The sequence below is a fragment of the Schistocerca americana genome, chromosome 2, assembly GCF_021461395.2.
Source record: "Schistocerca americana isolate TAMUIC-IGC-003095 chromosome 2, iqSchAmer2.1, whole genome shotgun sequence".
In the NCBI taxonomy this organism is placed as follows: domain Eukaryota; kingdom Metazoa; phylum Arthropoda; class Insecta; order Orthoptera; family Acrididae; genus Schistocerca; species Schistocerca americana.
Window position 1 is genome coordinate 8,003,713 of NC_060120.1, and position 19,936 is coordinate 8,023,648.

Genomic DNA, 19,936 nt, shown 5'->3' on the forward strand with positions numbered 1-19,936 from the left:
GAATTCGTGTTAGTATTTTGCAGCTGTGGCTTATTAAACTGTTTGTTCGGTAATTTTCACATCTGCCAACACATGCTTTCTTTGGGATTGGAATTATTATATTCTTCTTGAAGTCCGAGGGTATTTCGCCTGTTTCATACATCTTGCTCACCAGATGGTAGAGTTTTGTCAGGACTGGCTCTCCCAAGGCCGTCAGTAGTTCCAATGGAATGTTGTCTACTCCGGGGGCCTTGTTTCGACTCAGGTCTTTCAGTGCTCTGTCAAACTCTTCACGCAGTATCGTATCTCCCATTTCATCCTCATCTACATCCTCTTCCATTTCCATAATATTGTCCTCAAGTACACCGCCCTTGTATAGACCCTCTATATACTCCTTCCACCTTTCTGCTTTCCCTTCTTTGCTTAGAACTGGGTTTCCATCTGAGCTCTTGATGTTCATACAAGTGGTTCTCTTATCTCCAAAGGTCTCTTTAATTTTCCTGTAGGCAGTATCTATCTTACCCCTGGTGAGATAAGCCTCTACATCCTTACATTTTTCTTCTAGCCATCCCTGCTTAGCCATTTTGCACTTCCTGTCGATCTCATTCTTGAGACGTTTGTATTCCTTTTTCCCTGCTTCGTTTACTGCATTTTTATGTTTTCTCCTTTCATCAATTAAATTCAATATTTCTTCTGTTACCCAAGGATTTCTACTAGCCCTCGTCTTTTTACGTACTTGATCCTCTGCTGCCTTCACTATTTCATCTCTCAAAGCTACCCATTCTTCTTCTACTGTATTTCTTTCCCCCATTCCTGTCAATTGTTCCCTTATGCTCTCCCTGAAACTCTGTACAACCTCTGGTTCCTTCAGTTTATCCAGGTCCCATCTCTTTAAATTCCCATCTTTTTGCAGTTTCTTCAGCGTCAATCTGCAGTTCATAACCAATAGATTGTGGTCAGAATCCACATCTGCCCCAGGAAATGTCTTACAATTTAAAACCTGGTTCCTAAATCTCTGTCTTACCATTATATAATTTATCTGATATCGTTTAGTATATCCAGGATTCTTCCAGGTATACAACCTTCTAACTAGTTATAGTACAGAAAGAATAGTATCGTTATTAAATGCATAAAGTTGCGTTGAAAGCATTACGAGAAAGGCAGCAGAATCGCTGAACTCAACAGCCATACAAGATGCGTGGAAAACTAAGTATATTTTGTGATCACAGTTACACAAAATATTCGACACCTGAAAATAATTCAGAGTTCAGCATCAAGATTTACCCATTAAGACATGAGAGGTAACGAGTAGGAACTCAACCTCTATTCTCAGCTCCGTAATACAACTGAAAAAGTTAAAGCTGCACACTGGAGCACATTCAAATGGTTCAAATGGCTCTGAGCACACACCACCCGAAAAGCGTCTGTCTCCATTTCACTCCAGCAATATTCCGCTACCGCCTACTTCTCCATTGGCCGAAGACTGCCCCTACCAAAACTATAGCAGTCTTAATTTTACAGGTACGTTACTGACTCAGCTTGGCCTCTCCCCTCACTAAACCAATATATTACAAATATATTTAACTGAAGGAATGTTATAATGTTATAATCTGTTGGTCATACACGCATCACTCACAAATAATGTAATTAATGAGTTGTTCATAAATAAATAACCGAGCATTCTCGCACGAAAGCGTTTATGTTAAATGACAACAAAATATTGTCAAACATTGTTTGAATAGTTATGAGTGCATGATGGAAGGATTTTCTGGTACTGTTCTCAGTGACTGTGTCACCTTACACATGTCATTGGCCCTTTTTTAATTACCATTGTTTTTAATACAATTGTAATTAATATGTAAATAAAGTTATTGGCAAAAATAGTTGCATATTGAAAGGTGGCGACTCTCAGGGAACGCCATCTGTCACTTCTTGTTCATTACGTAGTCCCTGCAGAGGCGTTGCAGTCTTCTCAGCTACGTAGCGAACAATCATAACGAGTAATTGTAGGTGTGACAGGAATGACAGAGTTTGTTTGTCGCTAGCACCAATATTTGTGGCCTAAATTTTTTCTGTGGAGGTGAGGACGGCAGGGAGACATGTTTTGCCTAACCACAACAAACAGAGGAGGCTACCGTGGATTGCATAGTGATCGGTGTTTTTTTTTAAGAGTGACAGGATTTTGATGGAAGGTGTGAGAGCCATTAGAAAGCGATTTTACCTATCAGCATACAACTTTTTTTACAGAGAACGGTCGGCCGGAGTGGCCGTGCGGTTCTGGGCGCTACAGTCTGGAGCCGAGCGACCGCTACGGTCGCAGGTTCGAATCCTGCCACCGGCATGGATGTGTGTGATGTCCTTAGGTTAGTTAGGTTTAATTAGTTCTAAGTTCTAGGCGACTGATGACCTCAGAAGTTAAGTCACATAGTGCTCAGAGCCATTTGAACCATTTTACAGAGAACGTACAGACCATGGAAGTTAGGTAACTTCTTTAATTAGAAATGCAGAGATACAAATACAAATGCAGAGATGCCGTTCTGCGACCCTCCACACTGCTGATACTCATGAGACATTTGCATAAGACATCGTACGACGATTTTTTTGTTGCATAATTAGTACGTGCGGCTTCCGTCTTAGTTCACTGCCGGTGGTTGATTTAAGGTATCTTCGTGTCTTTGCTAATTGAATAGGTCTGTCGTATTGTGATGGAAGTCTTGTGGGCAGAATGTGTCGTTGGTTGGTTCTATACTTATCACCTGGGTCTTGAAAACTAATCCCAAGCGACATTCCGTCTAGGAAAGGTTTCCACCGTAGATTCATAACGAATGCCTCTCAGGAGGAAATTTGCTCGGTATGTATTGTACAAAAAAGCCAGTCTGGAACCGAGACATTCCCGTACAATGCTACTAGCAATTACTCTGGTCCGCCGTGACGCATGCCATGCATCACGAAGCAAACAAACGGACGGCCTCTTGTGTACTGCTTGACTAAATACGAGGGGAAAGGCAAGTCGAAAACCATGTAGACCTACTTGCCTGCTCGGTAAAACATGGCGCTGTATATTACTCCTGTGGCTGTGAGTTCCGCGAAGTTAACATCCTAGTAAACAAGTTAATTTCGGTTACATCTTGTTGACGTTGCTTGTATCTTGTCCTCAGCTGAAACAGGAAATTATTACGAGCTTAATGTTTCCTGCCAGTGTGGCCACAGGCATCCGCATCTAGGATCAACATATCACTGCCAGTGGACTGCACAAACTTGTTCCATAACTCTTGTTTTTACAATGAAGATCTCCTGTATCTTTTATGTAAGCATGAACTGTCTGTATGATTAAGATAACAGACAATAAATTCAATTAATAAAATAAAGTAATGGTAAAGGCCACAATGTACTTGGAGTTCTCAGTTGTCCACGGAGGACTGATGGCTACCGTGGAAGAAGTGAACTACGGATCATACGTGTTGTAATCAGCTGACTCACAGAGTTGGAGTGGAGCTCACCCACTGCGGTAATGTTCCTAAAAGTAACTGTGCTCTTCTGCATTTGCCACCAATAACGAGATAGGCCGTGTGTAAGTAAAGCAGAATAGCAGAAAATGCTTACAAAGAAGACAGCTTGGAGATGCAGTGAATTTCAGAAGTCGTCAAGGCACGCACATAGAATTCGACGACTTAGAAAAAGCGTTCGCTAATGCACAACGGTGCAAGATGTTCTCAGTTCTGAGAAAAATAGGCAAAAGCTAACGCGAAAGGTGGATAATACGAAGGGCTTATTTCAATAGTAGTAAGAGTCCACTACCTCCACTTTTCTGTCTATAATGCTTCTGAAATTAATGAGCCAAACAAACAGAAAGAAAGGTTCGTCTCTAGCAAGAAGCCATATGCTTGAATATTTCTGCTATCTCAATCGCAGATTTTTCAGTGCTCATTTAACTTTAGGACTCTGTATCTCAATATGAACAAAAATGGACTTATACCAGTATTGAAATAAGCCGTTCATATAAAATATGTACAAGAATCAAGAGGAACCATAAATCTGGAAGACCAAGAACACTTACTGCACTTTGATGGGGCCACTGCGACAAGGTGCCTGCTTTCCATGGTGTCTGGGAAACTTTGTGCCCATGCCTGCAGACAACAAGTGAGCGATCCCAGCGCCCCAAGCAACATTGGTGGGAACTACTTCTGATCGCATCGCAAATAGTGACGTGGTGCATCCCTATTTGTATAGACAGACAAAAAAAATCAAGTAATAAAATTTTAAAAACACTCGTCATATATTCGGGTATATATGACGAGTGTTTTTATTCGGGTCTTCCCCCCATGAACCATGGACCTTGCCGTTGGTGAGGTGGCTTGCGTGCCTCAGCAATACAGATGGCCGTACCGTAGGTGCAACCACAACGGAGGGGTATCTGTTGAGAGGCCAGACAAACGCGTGGTTCCTGAAGAGGGGCAGCAGCATTTTCAGTAGTTGCAGGGGCAACAGTCTGGATGATTGACTGATTTGGCCTTGTAACACTAACCAAAACGGTATTGCTGTTCTGGTACTGCGAACGGTTGAAAGCAAGGGGATACTACAGCCGTAATTTTTTCCGAGGGCATGCAGCTTTACTGTATGGTTAATGATGATGGCGTCCTCTTGGGTAAAATATTCCGGAGGTAAAATAGTCCCCCATTCGGATGTCCAGGCGGGGACTGCTCAGGAGGACGCCGTTATCAGGAGAAAGAAACTGGCGTTCTACGGATAGGAGCGTGGAATGTCAGATCCCTTAATCGGGCAGGTAGGTTAGAAAATTTCAAAAGGGAAATGGATAGGTTAAAGTTAGATATAGTGGGAATAAGTGAAGTTCGGTTGCAGGAGGAACAAGACTATTGGTCAGGTGAAAACAGGGTTATAAATACAAAGTTAAATAGGGGTAATTCAGGAGTAGGTTTAATAATGAATAAAAAAATAGGAATGCGGGTAAGCTACTACAAACAGCATAGTGAACGCATTATTGTGGCCAAGATAGACATGAAGCCCACGCCTACTACAGTTTATATGACGACTAGCTCTGCAGATGACAAAGATATTGAAGAAATGTATGATGAAATAAAAGAAATTATTCAGATAGTGAAGGGAGACGAAAATTTAATAGTCATGGGTGACTGGAATTCTGTAGTAGGAAAAGGGAGAGAAGGAAACGTAGTGGGTGAATATGGATTGGGGGTACGAAATGAAAGAGGAAGCCACCTGGTAAAATTTTGCACAGAGCACGACTTAATCATAGCTAACACTTGGTTCAAGAGTCATAAAAGAAGGTTGTATACATGGAAGAAGCCTGGAGGTACTGACAGATTTCAGATAGATTATATAATGGCAAGACAGATATTTAGGAACCACGATTTAAATTGTAAGACATTTCCAATGGCAGATGTGGACTCTCACCACAATCTATTGGTTATGACCTGTTAATTAAAACTGAAGAAACTGCAAAAAGATGGGAATTTAAGGAGATGGGACCTGGATAAACTGACTAAACCAGAGGTTGTACAGAGTTTCAGGGAGAGCGTAAGGGAACAAATGGCAGGAATTGGGGAAAGAAATACAGTCGAAGAAGTATGGGTAGCTTTGAGGGATGAAGTAGTGAAGGCAGCAGAGGATCAAGTAGGTAAAAAGACGAGGGCTAGCAGAAATCCTTGGGTAACAGAAGAAGTACTGAATTTAATTGATGAAAGGAGAAAATATAAAAATGCAGTAAATGAAGCAGGGAAAAAGGAATACAAACGTCTCAAAACTGAGATCGACAGGAGGTGCAAAATGGCTAAGCAGGGATGGCTAGAGGACAAGTGTAAGGATGTAACGGCTTATCTCACTAGGGATAAGATAGATACTGCCTACAGGAAAATTAAAGAGACCTTTGGAGATAAGAGAACCACTTGTATGATCATCAAGAGCTCAGATGGAAACCCAGTTCTAAGCAAAGAAGGGAAAGCAGAAAGGTGGAAGGAGTATATAGAGGGTCTATACAAGGGCGATGTACTTGAGGACAATATTATGGAAATGGAAGAGGATGTAGATGAAGATGAAATGGGAGATACGATACTGCGTGAGGAGTTTGACAGAGCTCTGAAAGACACGAGTCGAAACAAGGCCCCTGGAGTAGACAACATTCCAGTGGAACTACTGACGGCCTTGGGAGAGCCAGTCCTGACAAAACTCTACCATCTGGTGAACAATGTGTATGAAACAGGCAAAATACCCTCAGACTTCAAGAAGAATATATCAATTCCAATCCCAAAGAAAGCAGGTGTTGACAGATGTGAAAATTACCGAACAATCAGTTTAATAAGCCACAGCTGCAAAATACTAACACGAATTCTTTATATTCGAATGGAAAAATTAGTAGAAGCCGACCGCGGGGAAGATCAGTTTGGATTCCGTAGAAATGTTGGAACACGTGAGGCAATACTGACCTTACGACTTATCTTAGAAGAAAGATTAAGGAAAGGCAAACCTACGTTGCTAGCATTTGTAGACTTAGAGTAAGCTTTTGACAATGTTGACTGGAATACTCTCTTTCAAATTCTGAAGGTGGCAGGGGTAAAATACAGGGAGCGAAAGGCTATTTACAATTTGTATAGAAACCAGATGGCAGTTATAAGAGTCGAGGGATATGAAAGGGAAGCAGTGGTAGGGAAGGGAGTAAGACAGGGTTGTAGCCTCTTCCCGATGTTATTCAATCTGTATATTGAGCAAGCAGTAAAGGAAACGAAAGAAAAATATGGAGTAGGTATTAAAATCCATGGAGAAGAAATAAAAACTTTGAGGTTCGCCGATGACATTGTAATTCTGTCAGAGAGGATATAAAATGTAGACTGACAATGGCAAGGAAAGCGTTTCTGAAGAAGAGAAATTTGTTAACATCAAGTATTGATTTACGTGTTAGGAAGTCGTTTCTGAATGTATTTGTATGGAGTGTAGCCGTGCACGGAAGTGAAACATGGACGATAAATGATTTAAAGAAGAAGGGAATAGAAGCTTTCGAAATGTGGTGCTACAGCCGAGCGATTCTAGGCGTTACAGTCTGGAACCGTGCGACTTCTACGGTCGCAGGTTCGAATCCTGCCTCGGGCATGGCTATGTGTGATGTCCTTAGGTTAGTTAGGTTTGAGTAGTTCCAAGTTCTAGGGGACTCATGACTTCGAAAGTTAAGTCCCATAGTGCTCAGAGCCATTTGAACCACTTTTTTGTGGTGCTACAGAAGAATGCTGAAGACTAGGTGGGTAGATCACATAACTAATGACGAGATGTTGAATAGGATTGGGGAGAAGAGAAAGTTGTGGCGCAACTTGACTAGAAGAAGGGATCGGTTGGTAGGACATGTTCTGAGGCATTGAGGGATCACCAATTTAGGATTAGAGGGCAGCGTGGAGGGTGAAAACCGTAGAGGGAGACCAAGAGATGAATACACCAAGCAGATTCCGAAGGATGTAGGTTGCAGTAGGTACTGGGTGATGAAGTAGCTTGCACAATATAGAGTAGCATGGAGAGCTGCATCAAACCAGTCTCAATACTGAAGACCACAACAACAACAACATATATTCGGGTCTTGTACACAGGATGTTTGAGAACGGAAGCAGTCTACTACATGTGTTGTCCATAACCGATGCAGCCATGAAGGCAGCCAAACGCATACTGAGCAGTTCATAACCAATAGATTGTGGTCAGAGTCCACATGTGCCCTTGGAAATGTCTCACAATTTAAAACCTGGTTCCTAAATCTCTGTCTTACCATTATATAATCTAGCTGATACCTTTTCGTATCTCCAGGATTCTTCCATGTATACAACCTTCTTTTATGATTCTTGAACCAAGCGTTAGCTATGATTAAGTTATGCTCTGTGCAAAATTCTACCAGGCGGCTTCCTCTTTCATTTCTTAGCCCCAATCCATATTCACCTACTATGTTTCCTTCTCTCCCTTCTCCTACTATCGAATTCCAGTCACCCATGACTATTAAATTTTCGTACCGCTTCACTATCTAAATAATTTCTTTTATCTCTTCATACATTTCGTAAATTTCTTCGTCATCTGCAGAGCTAGTTGGCATATAAACTTGCACTACTGTAGTAGGCGTGGGCTTCGTGTCTATCTTGGCCACAATAATGCGTTCACTATGCTGTTTGTAGTAACTTACCCGCATTCCTATTTCTTTTATTCATTGTTAAACCTACTCCTGCACTACCCCCATTTGATTTTGTATTTATAACCCTGTATTCACCTGACCAAAAGTATTGTTCGTCCTGCCACCGAACGTCGCTAATTCCCACTATATCTAACTTTAACCTATCCATTTCCCTTTTTAAATTTTCTAACCTACCTGCCCGATTAAGGGATCTGACATTCCACCCTCCGATCCGTAGAACGCTAGTTTTCTTTCTCCTGATAACGATGTCTTCCTGAGTATTCCCCGCCTGGAGATCCGAATGGGGGACTATTTTACCTCCGGAATATTTTACCCAAGGGGACGCCATCATCACTGAATCATACAGTAAAGCTGCATGCCCTCGGGAAAAATTACAGCTGTAGTTTCCCCTTGCTTTCAACCGTTCGCAGTACCAGAACAGCAAGGCCGTTTTGGTTAGTGTTAAAAGGCCAGATCAGTCAATCATCCAGAATGTTGCCCCTGCAACTACTGAAAAGGCTGCTGCCCCTCTTCAGGAACCACACGTTTGTCTGGCCTCTCAACAGATACCCCTCCGTTGCTGTTGCACCTACGGTACGGCTATATGTATCGATGAGGCACGCAAACCTCCCCACCAACGGCAAGGTCCATGGTTCATGGGGGGGTATTGCAACGTGTACGCATTTTATTTCACAATTTAGCGGGTATGATGCTCACTTTCTTGTTGAGCACTTGGCTGATTTCGGCTCGGAGAAAAATCGGGTTAGTGTTAAGGCTGAGAGTATTGACAAATATATTTCAGTGTCCAAACGAATGATGAAGAGAATTACGCTCCACTTCCTTAACTCGCTACGTTTTATGCAGGCACTACTCCAGAAAGTTGTTGACATTATTCCTCAGAAGGATATCCACATCACTTGAGCTGCATTTCGCAGCGAGGAAAATTCCTAACTCTTCACTATAAAGGCAGTTTTTCCGTATGAGTATCTGGATAGTATGGCAGAGCACAACGAATCCAGGCTACCCGACATAACTGCTTTCTCCTGCAACCTTACAGACAATGCCGTAATGCATGCAGACTATGAGCAGGAATTCGACATCTCCACTTTAGGAGAGTACCTACAGCTTTGCATGGACGCAGACGTGTGCCTGCTTGTGGTCGTTTTCGAGAAATTCCGGATTCCATAAATGAGCACACATTCCATGGATCTATCCTTTTATTACACAGCACCTGAGTTGACTTGGGATGCTATAGCCGGCCGAAGTGGCCGTGCGGTTAAAGGCGCTGCAGTCTGGAACCGCAAGACCGCTACGGTCGCAGGTTCGAATCCTGCCTCGGGCAAGGACGTTTGTGATGTCCTTAGGTTACTTAGGTTTAACTAGTTCTAAGTTCTAGGGGACTAATGACCTCAGCAGTTGAGTCCCATAGTGCTCAGAGCCATTTGAACCATTTTTTTGGGATGCTATAATCACGAAAACAAAGAGCACCATCGAACTATTGACCAATGCTGACAAGTTTATTTTCTTTGAGTGACGAATCCATGGGGGACTTTGTCAGTGTGTCTATAGTCACACCAAGGCAAATAACCCACGTGTTGGCGAGAGTTTTAGTGCATCTGTGATTAGAGTTACTTCATCTACTTGGATGTCAATAAGCTGTACAGGTACGGCATACAAAAATCACTGCTGATTAGCGACTTTCGATGGGTGCCAAAAAAAAAAAAAAGTTTCAAATGGCTCTGAGCACTATGGGACTTAACATCTGTGGTCATCAGTCCCCTAGAACTTAGAGCTACTTAAACGTAACTAACCTAAGGACATCACACACATCCATGCCCGAGGCAGTATTCGAACCTGCGACCGTAGCTGTCACGCGGTTCCAGACTGAAGCGCCTAGAACCGCACGGCCACACCGGCCGGCGGGTGCCCAAACAAGATAACAAGGGATCAGGTGGAAAATCGAGGGTGTGAATGACAGTTTTGATGTAGGGTATGTGTTGAAGGCAGAACTCACATATCATATTAGTTTGCATGATGCTTACGGCGATTTGCCAATGCGTACAGAGCAATTAGTTCCATGAAGAGGTTCCACACCAAAACTAACAAAAAAGCCGAGGGATAAGGCGAGATATTCTATTCACTATCGTAATCTCCAGAAGTATCTGACATTGGGGATTGGGGCTGGCTACAATCATGCGAGTATGACACTGAGGGCTTCTTCAACATGCGACTTTCTGAAAGATTTTTTAAAACAAATGAATAATTCAATTTTGGTAAAGCAATGGAGCATTTGAAGGAACATCATGAAATTTTTATTAAAACCAAATGGGGTTGGCGTTATGGCGTAAGAAAATGAATTGCACGACCAAATTTTAAATGGGTCACCATATTCAATGAGAACTTCGCTGGGTTGGAGATGGCGAAGGTTGCAGTAGAGTTTACAAACCTGTTAAAGTGGGGCTATGCATAGCAGGCTCATCCAAACTCCACATATACCAATCCCATCATGAGTTTGCAAGAACTCATATCGCTGATCGTAAATCACTTTTTATGGCCATTGGATGAAGGACTGCAATCCATAAGAAGTAATGGGGTGTCATGGTGAAAATTCGACACATCTCCATACAGAGCCGAAAATCCTTAATGTACTGTTCCACAGAACAAGAAGGTTATCAGGCTAATAAATGGCGAGGCAAATTGGTTATCGATTGTGGAGTTTGTAGATCTGCGAGGAAAAATGTATGTATATCGCATATTGGAAGGTGCCACCCAGAGGCTATTGTGCATTGTATGGCATCGAGAGTCCTGTCTGTCGAAAACTATTTGCAGTGTCTGTACAGCGGTGTTCGTGGTGCTACACCACAGTCACAGCATATTGAGCAGCAAACTAGTATTTGCTCCAGAGGACACAAGGTGTACACTATGCTGCAGTCTAAAGCTGGCCTGTCGTCTCATGACTATAAAAGGGTCATCTGTGGTGACAAGATCTAAACTCTCCTGTACTTACGCTATTCACTTGTTGATAGGGAGTTGGTCGTGGAGTCTGATTGAATGAGAGGGAGAGTATAAGACTGAGTGTGAATGGTACAGAACAGTATGACTTTTATCAAAGTGTAAAGAATTGTGTGTGTGTGTGTGTGTGTGTGTGTGTGTGTGTGTGTGTGCTTTGTACGTACTAGGGTTGGAACTTAAATAGTGTCGGCTGCATATTCACAAGTGATACAAAAGAGTTACATGTTTGCACCTGTTACTGTCCTTCAAAGTAGTCACCAGCGTTGTGTAGAACCCGTTGACATCGGTGTGGAAGGCGCAGTACACCGTTAACAGAGCCTGTTATGTTGATGGTGTGAATGGAGTGGTCTACTGCCTATGGAATCTCAGGAACAGTTCTGAAGCGAATGCCACGAAGGGGTTCCTCCATCTTCGGAATCAAATCAAAGTCACAAGGACTTAAGTTCGGGTAGTATGGTGGATGGTACAGTATTTCCCAATCCCATCGACCGAACAGAGCAGCCACAGCTTGCGCTGATGCGCCCGCGCATTGTCGTTGAAAATGAGGGGTGGGGTAAGCGGGAAGTGTCGCCGCTTCTTTTCAAAGCTGGTCGCAGGTAATGCTCCAAAAACTAACAGTAATACGACTTTTTTTTGCCTGTTGGTATTCTGGGTACTATGGGTTAATTTATCGATTATCATTTTTTACTTGTAGTTAATTGTTGCTGTATGAGTTCACATACTGTCAGTTTTTTCTAGTGAGTGGAGCTGTGGACACTAGTAAATGCAGTGCCACGTGAGAAGTAGGAACATTCAGACACAGTCTTCAGGTTCAGTTTATTAGAGCGGTGATAGCAACGGAGCAGCCAGAAATATTTGCGCCCTATGCAGGGATAATGCTATTGGACAGAACGGCAAAAAAACTGTTTTCTCCTTTTAAGTAGGATTGTTTTGACCATGATGACATCCTGCGTCCAGGACGACCTTCGCAGTTTGATGAAGATCGTTTGAATGCATTAATCCACAAGTATCCACGTCATTGCACTCGAGAACTGACAAATGTGATGAACTGGGACATTCCGCTACCGTGCGACATCTGCACGCAATGGGGAAAGTTCAGAAATCGGGTGTATGGGTACCGCACCACAGAAATCACAGGGGGGGCCCCATGTGCATCCCTGCTTGCTCGTCGTCAGTTGGCTTGTGAACAACACCGACCATTCCTATCCTGCGTCGTCACTGGTGACGAGTAGTGGTGTCTTTATGCCAACATAAGAAAAAGAAAGGAATGATTGAGTAAATGAAGCAGAAACTCCCCGTGCAGAAACCTTCGCGCATCCACCAAAGATGATGTTTTGCAGTTGGTGGAAGAGCGTCGATGTGGTGTACTACGAATTCTTCCCCGGGGAGTAAGCATCACTGTTGGGATTTGTTGCCAACAACTGAAACGTCTTACAGACGCATTCCAAGAAAAGCGATCAGAAATACTGGGTGTAGTGCTGGTACTCCACAATAAAGCGCGCTCGCATTCTTCGAGACTTTACAGGAGCTGGCTTGGAAAGTCATTCCGCACCCATATTATTCACCTGACGTTGCGACCTCAGATTTCCACTTTTTCCGCTCTCTATGGAACAACCTTCAAGATGCTTCTTTTCCGGATGAAATCCTCTCCGAAGGTGGCTTGACAAGTTCTTCGTCTCAAAATCACGTAATTTCTACAGTCACGCAATCGAAAAATTATCCCAGCGTTTGCAGACTGTTGAAAATAATGAAAGAAAATATACTATAGATGACTTATGTCTCTGTTATGTGTATCCGTTGCGTTTATTAAACTTATGGGAAAAAGCTACTAACTTATGCACAAACCCAATACGACATCGTCTTACACGATTATGGTCATGATTCTGAGTTTGCTACGTAAATTATCTTTTTGGCGTCGGAGTTTTATGATTCAGAACAAACCAACAAATGCTAATATACATCTACATCCGAAACATAGCTGCTTCACTCTTGCTGCTGCCCTTGCCTCCTTAACCCTCTGGATGTTTACTGTTTGCAGCTATACTCATATACAGTGATACCGTAGGACTAATTCCGTCTCCCTCGTTGATATTTTTCAAAATCGTCTAGAATGCAAGCCATCAGATGTAACGATTAAAGCATTGTTTTCTAAAGAAGCAAATTTCGGACTGACAACCACTCTGAAGCATTTCCGTTGTCTGTTGTTTCTTTATATCATTTCTGACAGACACCAGAATAGTTCTTTTTAAATGGACTCGCTCAGTTCCTCCTCTTGCTTAGATAACCTTGACCTCCACCTGTACATGCAACGATGCTGACAAGACTTCAGACTCTTTATTCCGTCTCTCCTTCGTAGACTATTTAAAATTTGATGATGCAGAACTAGACGAAGGAATCCAACAGTAGTACTGTGTGAAATGAGAGTATGCAACGGTCTGGGGTTATTGCTGTTTTATTTTTCTGTCTTTTTATGTTGTGTCATGCCTACGGGATAGGCAGAAATCGGAATTTCTAACTTGACTTTACGTACTTTAATCAGAGTATCTACGAAATATTTGCTGCTTGAAGTTAATTGTCTTGTTAAAATAAAATATCGTGGAAAAAAAAAAACAAGCTCACTGCAGATGCACTAGCAATGCTAAGTTTTACTGTTCTTACCACGTTAAAACTGCTTAAATTGAAGTTTTATTGTCAGTAGGAAAATCGCTTATTTAGAAAACAATAACCATTGCACCTAATGGCTTAGTCGGATTGTATTCTAGACGAATTAGAAAAATATCAACGAGGGAGAGGGAATTAGAGTCCTACCATATATTAAGACACATTCAACTAATACGACGCACTAAATTTCAATGCGGTCGCCTTCAAACACAAGTAGAAACTAATGGTTTCTTTGAGCGACACGTTTTAAGTTAGCTAACCGTGTCCTGAGCAGCTGCATTTGTTACTTCGAAGGCAATCGTGATTCCAAAGAACCTAACTATAGGGCACCTTAACACTGTCAATTTCATCGCTTACCTGTGTAATCCTTACCTGGATTCCTCTCCTCTCAGAGTTGTAGTGCCAGTACTTACAGGTGAGATAGCAACCAGTAAAGCTCACCTTCAGAAATTCCACCTAAAAAAATTATTATCTTGGAATCTATCGCCAGTTCCAATTGAAGAATTATTTGCTTTCTGTGTTTACCAGTTGATTATTAATGTTTTTATTCAAGAACCGTAGCTACTTTGGTAAAGAATAAGATGGCAAAACAAGCAATGACTCCATATTTTTGTACCACTACTAGATATCTTTTCGTATAACCAAGCTTAGCTAAATTTCTATTTATTACTGAAATAATTAGTTCAAAATTTCTACATCAATCGGTGGGGAAGTAGCAATGGATGGGAGCATTACTTTTACTATGAGGTTCAAGGCAATACTACTAGACTATCTGTCTTTCTTTTCACTACAGGTGTACTAGCAAAGCTATGTTTTACTGTCCTTACCACACTAAAACTGCATAAATGTAAGTTTTATTGCGACATGAACACGTAGTTCAGGACATTGCTAATGCCCCTTAAAAATAATTAACAGAATACTCTCAATAGGTAAACATGAAAAAGAACCAGGTGGAAAATTCAGTTTTCTGCAGTTACAAATACAATTTTCTAATAGTTACGAATAAATATTATTTTTCAGAAAGATGAAGCAAACAGAAAGAAGTATGATCTCTACAAAAATAAAAATAACGGTCAATTATCTTCATTTAACACAGTTGAAAATTATTTACATATTCATCTCAGCCGTTTGCAGCGTCCTTAAATCATCTAAAGTGCAGAGTACTGGAGATTATCACGACTGTTCTGTGATTTACTCTGTATTGAACTTCGCTTTCCACCAGCAGACCAAAGAGCGATATTCGGGAAGTCCTGCTTATCCCAGCGTTCTTTCCTCCTAGACAGTTTCATATTCGTGGTTCTGAGATGTTTGTAGTCGGGTTTTCTTTGCTCCAAAAGAAGCTGACTGACTTCCACGATGGCTAAAGGCAACTGGCTCTGTTCTCTCGATGTGTACCAAGGCATGAGGTGCTAAAAACATTAGTCGCTACTTACCTCTAGTTTGTGGCAGAAGAGAACTTCCAAAATTTGATGGTATTTTTCCCTCAGGGGAAGATCAGCTTGCACAGAATTGCAAAAAAAAAAAAAAAAAAAAACATTGTTAAGATATAGTTAATAACAAATTGCAAAATGTTTCGATTGAAGTGTAGAAAGGGAAGGACCAGCTTGTCCAGAATTTCAGAAGCTACACAGTTAAGACACAATGTCATAACAACTTCCACTATATTCGTTCTGGATTACAGAAACAAACCCGTCAGTTAAAGTAATACAGCTAGTAACGCATGTAATACACAATCACATTAAAAATATCTACATAATACATCATTAAACATAAAGGGATAATTCCTAATATACGCGAGAATGGTGTTTTTCTGTAACAAGCGTTGCTAAAGTTTTCCACGATATTCATCGGTAGTATTTGTACCTGATTTCTAGTTCAACTGTGAAGACATTTAATAAAATAAATAGGCAGTAATATAAAAAATTACTTTATTGAACTCATGTCGAATTTATGTATTCTTTTCTCATGAGTTTTTCTACCAAGTTTGATGTACAGGGCGGCATTTTTTTATTTGTCGACAGTTGGCAACTAATGTATGCGTAACGCTGTAGTCTTTGAATTTTATTACTCACCAGTAAGAATGTCGGACTATAAAACTTCCTTCCATCGAAATGTTCCACTATTAAAGTGTCGCATTTCAATTGAGATCTCGCTTTAAGATTTCACTGCAAGATTTGACACGGTACTCATGAATAGCGTAGCGGTACCTGTGATTTGTTTATTTTTCTGAAGAGCCGTTAGTGAGCTAACTTAGCTTTTATAGCCGCCATTTGAAAGGAAATTGCATCCAATATAGCTGTTAAAGGTATACTACGAAATGACCAGTCTCATTTGTAGCTAGTCTGTTGAGTAACATGTGTGGAAGAAGAATTTTCTTACCGACCTTCTTATCCAGCACAGATTCAAGTTCTAGTGAAATCTTCAGTGCGAAATACCTATAACCTACTTCCCACTCCTCGTTTGTGTGCACCAATCTTACTTGACAAACAATACAGCTATAAATTTGTAGGAAAATCACCAAATAATTAGAATAAACCAGGGTAACACATTAGAAACATCCGCTTAACTTGCACTTTTCGAACAAACACGTGCGTATCACTGTTTTCAAATTGTAACTGTTCGTCCTCAAAATTAATGTCTGTACATCCCATTCATAAAATTTATGCCAACTGGGATACAATCTTTATCCATTACAGTGCCTTGCTTATATTTCAATATGTTATCTTTCTAAGTTTCCTAACTTATAACATTTTCTTCACTGCATCATTGATCTAGACCTGTTACGAGATTTGATGACACTAAATATCGTTTAGAATTCTTCGCAGAGCTAACAGTTCAGCCTTCTAGCCCTAGACGGGTCAATCGGTCACGGCCAACTGCCATGTCGTCCTCTGCCATTGTCGTCAACGGTTGCTGTATGGAGGGGCATGTGGGCAGCACAACGCTCTCCCTGCCCTTATCGCGTTTCTTGACCCTGGAATCGCTGTAATCGGTCGAGTAGCTCCTGAGTTGACCCCACGGGGCTCGGGACACCGTCAAAGTCCTCCTACCCAGGAAAAATGCCTGGCAGTACCGGGAATTGAACCCGGGTCCCTCGCATTGCACTGGGCCTCGCTGACTACTCAGCTACGGAGGCAGACTACACCCTAATAATGGCGCTGATTATTTTTTCTCAGAGAGACCATCTTTGCTCTGACGAAAATATCTCTCTTCATATCGAATCTGTTGTTCCTCTCAAAACTGTTTCACTAAAACTGCTATTGATGGTTGGACTCAAACCTCGATTTGTGCACGTTTGAGGGTAATTTTATTAGACTGCAAGAGTTTGTGAATTAATTGTATGGCACACGAATCATCTTAATTCTGTATTATTCTGTCTCACCGCCCCAGTATGGAGTATTTGTCTAAGGGCTGTCCAGCAGTCTTATGGTGGTGTCATTTGTCAAGTAAAATTGGAACTTGACCCACCTAAGTGTATACCTCGGGTTTGTATGGAGCAGCAAAAACTTGTGCTTCTCTTAATCAGTGCATTCTTATCAACGTTTTGTAGCTTCCAAATCAGTAACGTTAGAAGCACCGCGATAAATAAAGCTAGACGACAAGAAAAAATCGTCTTTCGTCATTGCAAAACTGATTACTACCTTACTCGCGTCCACTGCAAGCTTATACTCCGTCTCGAAGAAACAGTCATTCTCCATGATTGAAGGGTTGCTTTACATTCACATAAATTTTAGGTATTACAAACTTTTTATGATTCTGGAATGTTCCACTTTGTGTTTGGTACATGCTGTAAGCTTTATGCTCTTTTATAATCATACTTGAACAGGATCAGAAGTTATTAACGGCTATCACAGCGTCGAATAGTGTATGGCGTCTTGAAATCAGCACTTCGTTTGAAATAAAGTGGTGAACAGAGAAGAAATATGAAAGAAAGGGCTGCAGATTTTATTTTACTTCTCCTGAGTATATCCTAGAATTCGTTCTCTTCACATTTTCTGCAATTTAGTGTCCGTTTCCTCCACTTGTTAACCTTTACCTCTCATGTTACATTTGATATGGGTTGACGCTCTCTTTCATTGTTTTTCGCTCTCGTTCGGGGTACAGGCGCGGAATCGTCGCAGATTTTTACTGCGAAGACATTACGAATGTCATAGAACATTTAGTGCAGAATGTGTATCCTGGACTGCCAACGAGGGTAGGTAACTATCACGGAATGCATGTCCCGAGTGCTACGCCCTGCTTTCTATTTCGCATTCTGTTTCTTATTGGTTTTTCTCTTATGTGTGTGGAAGTATAAATACCTCTGAACGGAATCCGCGATAATAATCGCATTCCAAGCAACAGTTCCAGCGTAGCACCGACTAATCTTCTGTTCCAGATGTTTAATCACGATCCGCGTTAATGAGCCTAGTATATCTAGTTTTTTCCCACGCGAACATTTCTCTCTTTCCTTTGTTTTCTAAGTGTCTCGGAAAAGCACACGATTTCTGTGCTCAGGTTTCTCTGGTTACATTTTATCTTCTACAACTCTGGGAGCGTTCTGAAAGCAATGCTTTCGAGACACTTTTGATGTCCACGTATTACACTATTGTATCGGATGTGCTTCTCTCTGACCTCGAGTATTTTTTCGGGTATACATGTAAGGACTACTATAGACGTCGACCTTAGAAGTCAACGTTCTACGATAGAACTTAAATCTTACTCTAACATCCTCTTCTTAGCTTCCTGTCTTGAATTTCGCGTCTTTTCATCAGTAGGCATTGAACCATATTAACGAAAGTTGGATTGCATAGCCATTTGTTAGTGCCTAATGCACAGCGTGACCAAAATGTCCGTTCACATTTGAAAATTCTGTAGGTAGGGATTTAAAAATTGACACACATCACTTAATGTGACGTGGGATTTTATTTAAACCAAAGAAAGTGTACAAAATGACCAACAAATGGCGCTTCATATGATACAAATTCAATGATTAGTATAACAACTGATTTGTAGTAAAGACAATGTTCTTTATACAAATGCTCAGCGTGTCGGCCGTTATTCGTCAAGAATTCCTGTAATCGAGGGGCAGTGTTACCAACAGGACTGCACAGCATATCAGTAGGTATGGTGAGAAAATGCCGTTGCATGTTGTCTCAGGGTGCCTGATGAGGTCTGACGATAACGGCAGACTTACGAATTCAGGTAAACCCACATTCAGTACCCACGCGGTTTGAAGTCTGGAGACACACGTGTAGAAATATGGACTGGAGCGATATCGAGGATAAAAGTCGTACTTTCCAGCAGATGTTTATCAGCCAGTGTAGAGATAAAGGGATAGTGTAACAGATCGGCGTACTTTGCACCCATCAAGCTGACAGTTCGGAAAGCAACACCCAGAATTTCCTCGAAGAAAAAGGGTCTGATCATGACTGATGTGGTAAATCTACAACAGATGGTAATTTTTTAGTCGCGCAGTGGGTTTTCCACGACTGTTCTAGGACTTTAGGTAGCACAAATTGAGCATCTGATAGTGCTGACAAATTCTCAGAATGTGAAATGGGCTTCGTCGTTCCACAGCACGTTGGACAAACAAACGCCATCTTCCCCCAGTTTTTGAAGTCCCCACACTGCCAAACCCCTCCGCATCACAAAATAGCTGGTCAACAGTTCATGATGACGCTGGACTTTGTACAGATAGCAGTGGAGGGTATGCCTCAGTTCTCTCCAAATAGTAGTGCGTGGAATTCCAGTGTGACGTGCGACTTCACGAGCGCTGACTTTCCCGTGCAGAGATGAACAAACTGAAGTCTTTCATTTCTTCCTGAACTGTCCGAGCAGCAGTAGCACGTGCGTCTGATCACCCACTACGGAGCCAGACGTCTAAGAAACCCTGGTTTACAGTGACTCTTGTCAAGGGATCTTCACCCGTTCGAATAACCTTCTTATTGAGCTACGATCGTCAAGCTGCAGTAGCGAACAGTCCTTTTTCTCCTAACGTAAACATGCCGCGATTGCTGAGGCCCTCTCTCACAATATTTTATGCTCCATTCTCATGCGCAATCACTGACATGTCGCTGTCCAGTGCCATGTTTTGGCCAACTTTTCCATTCGTATTGGTTTCAGTAAAACGCC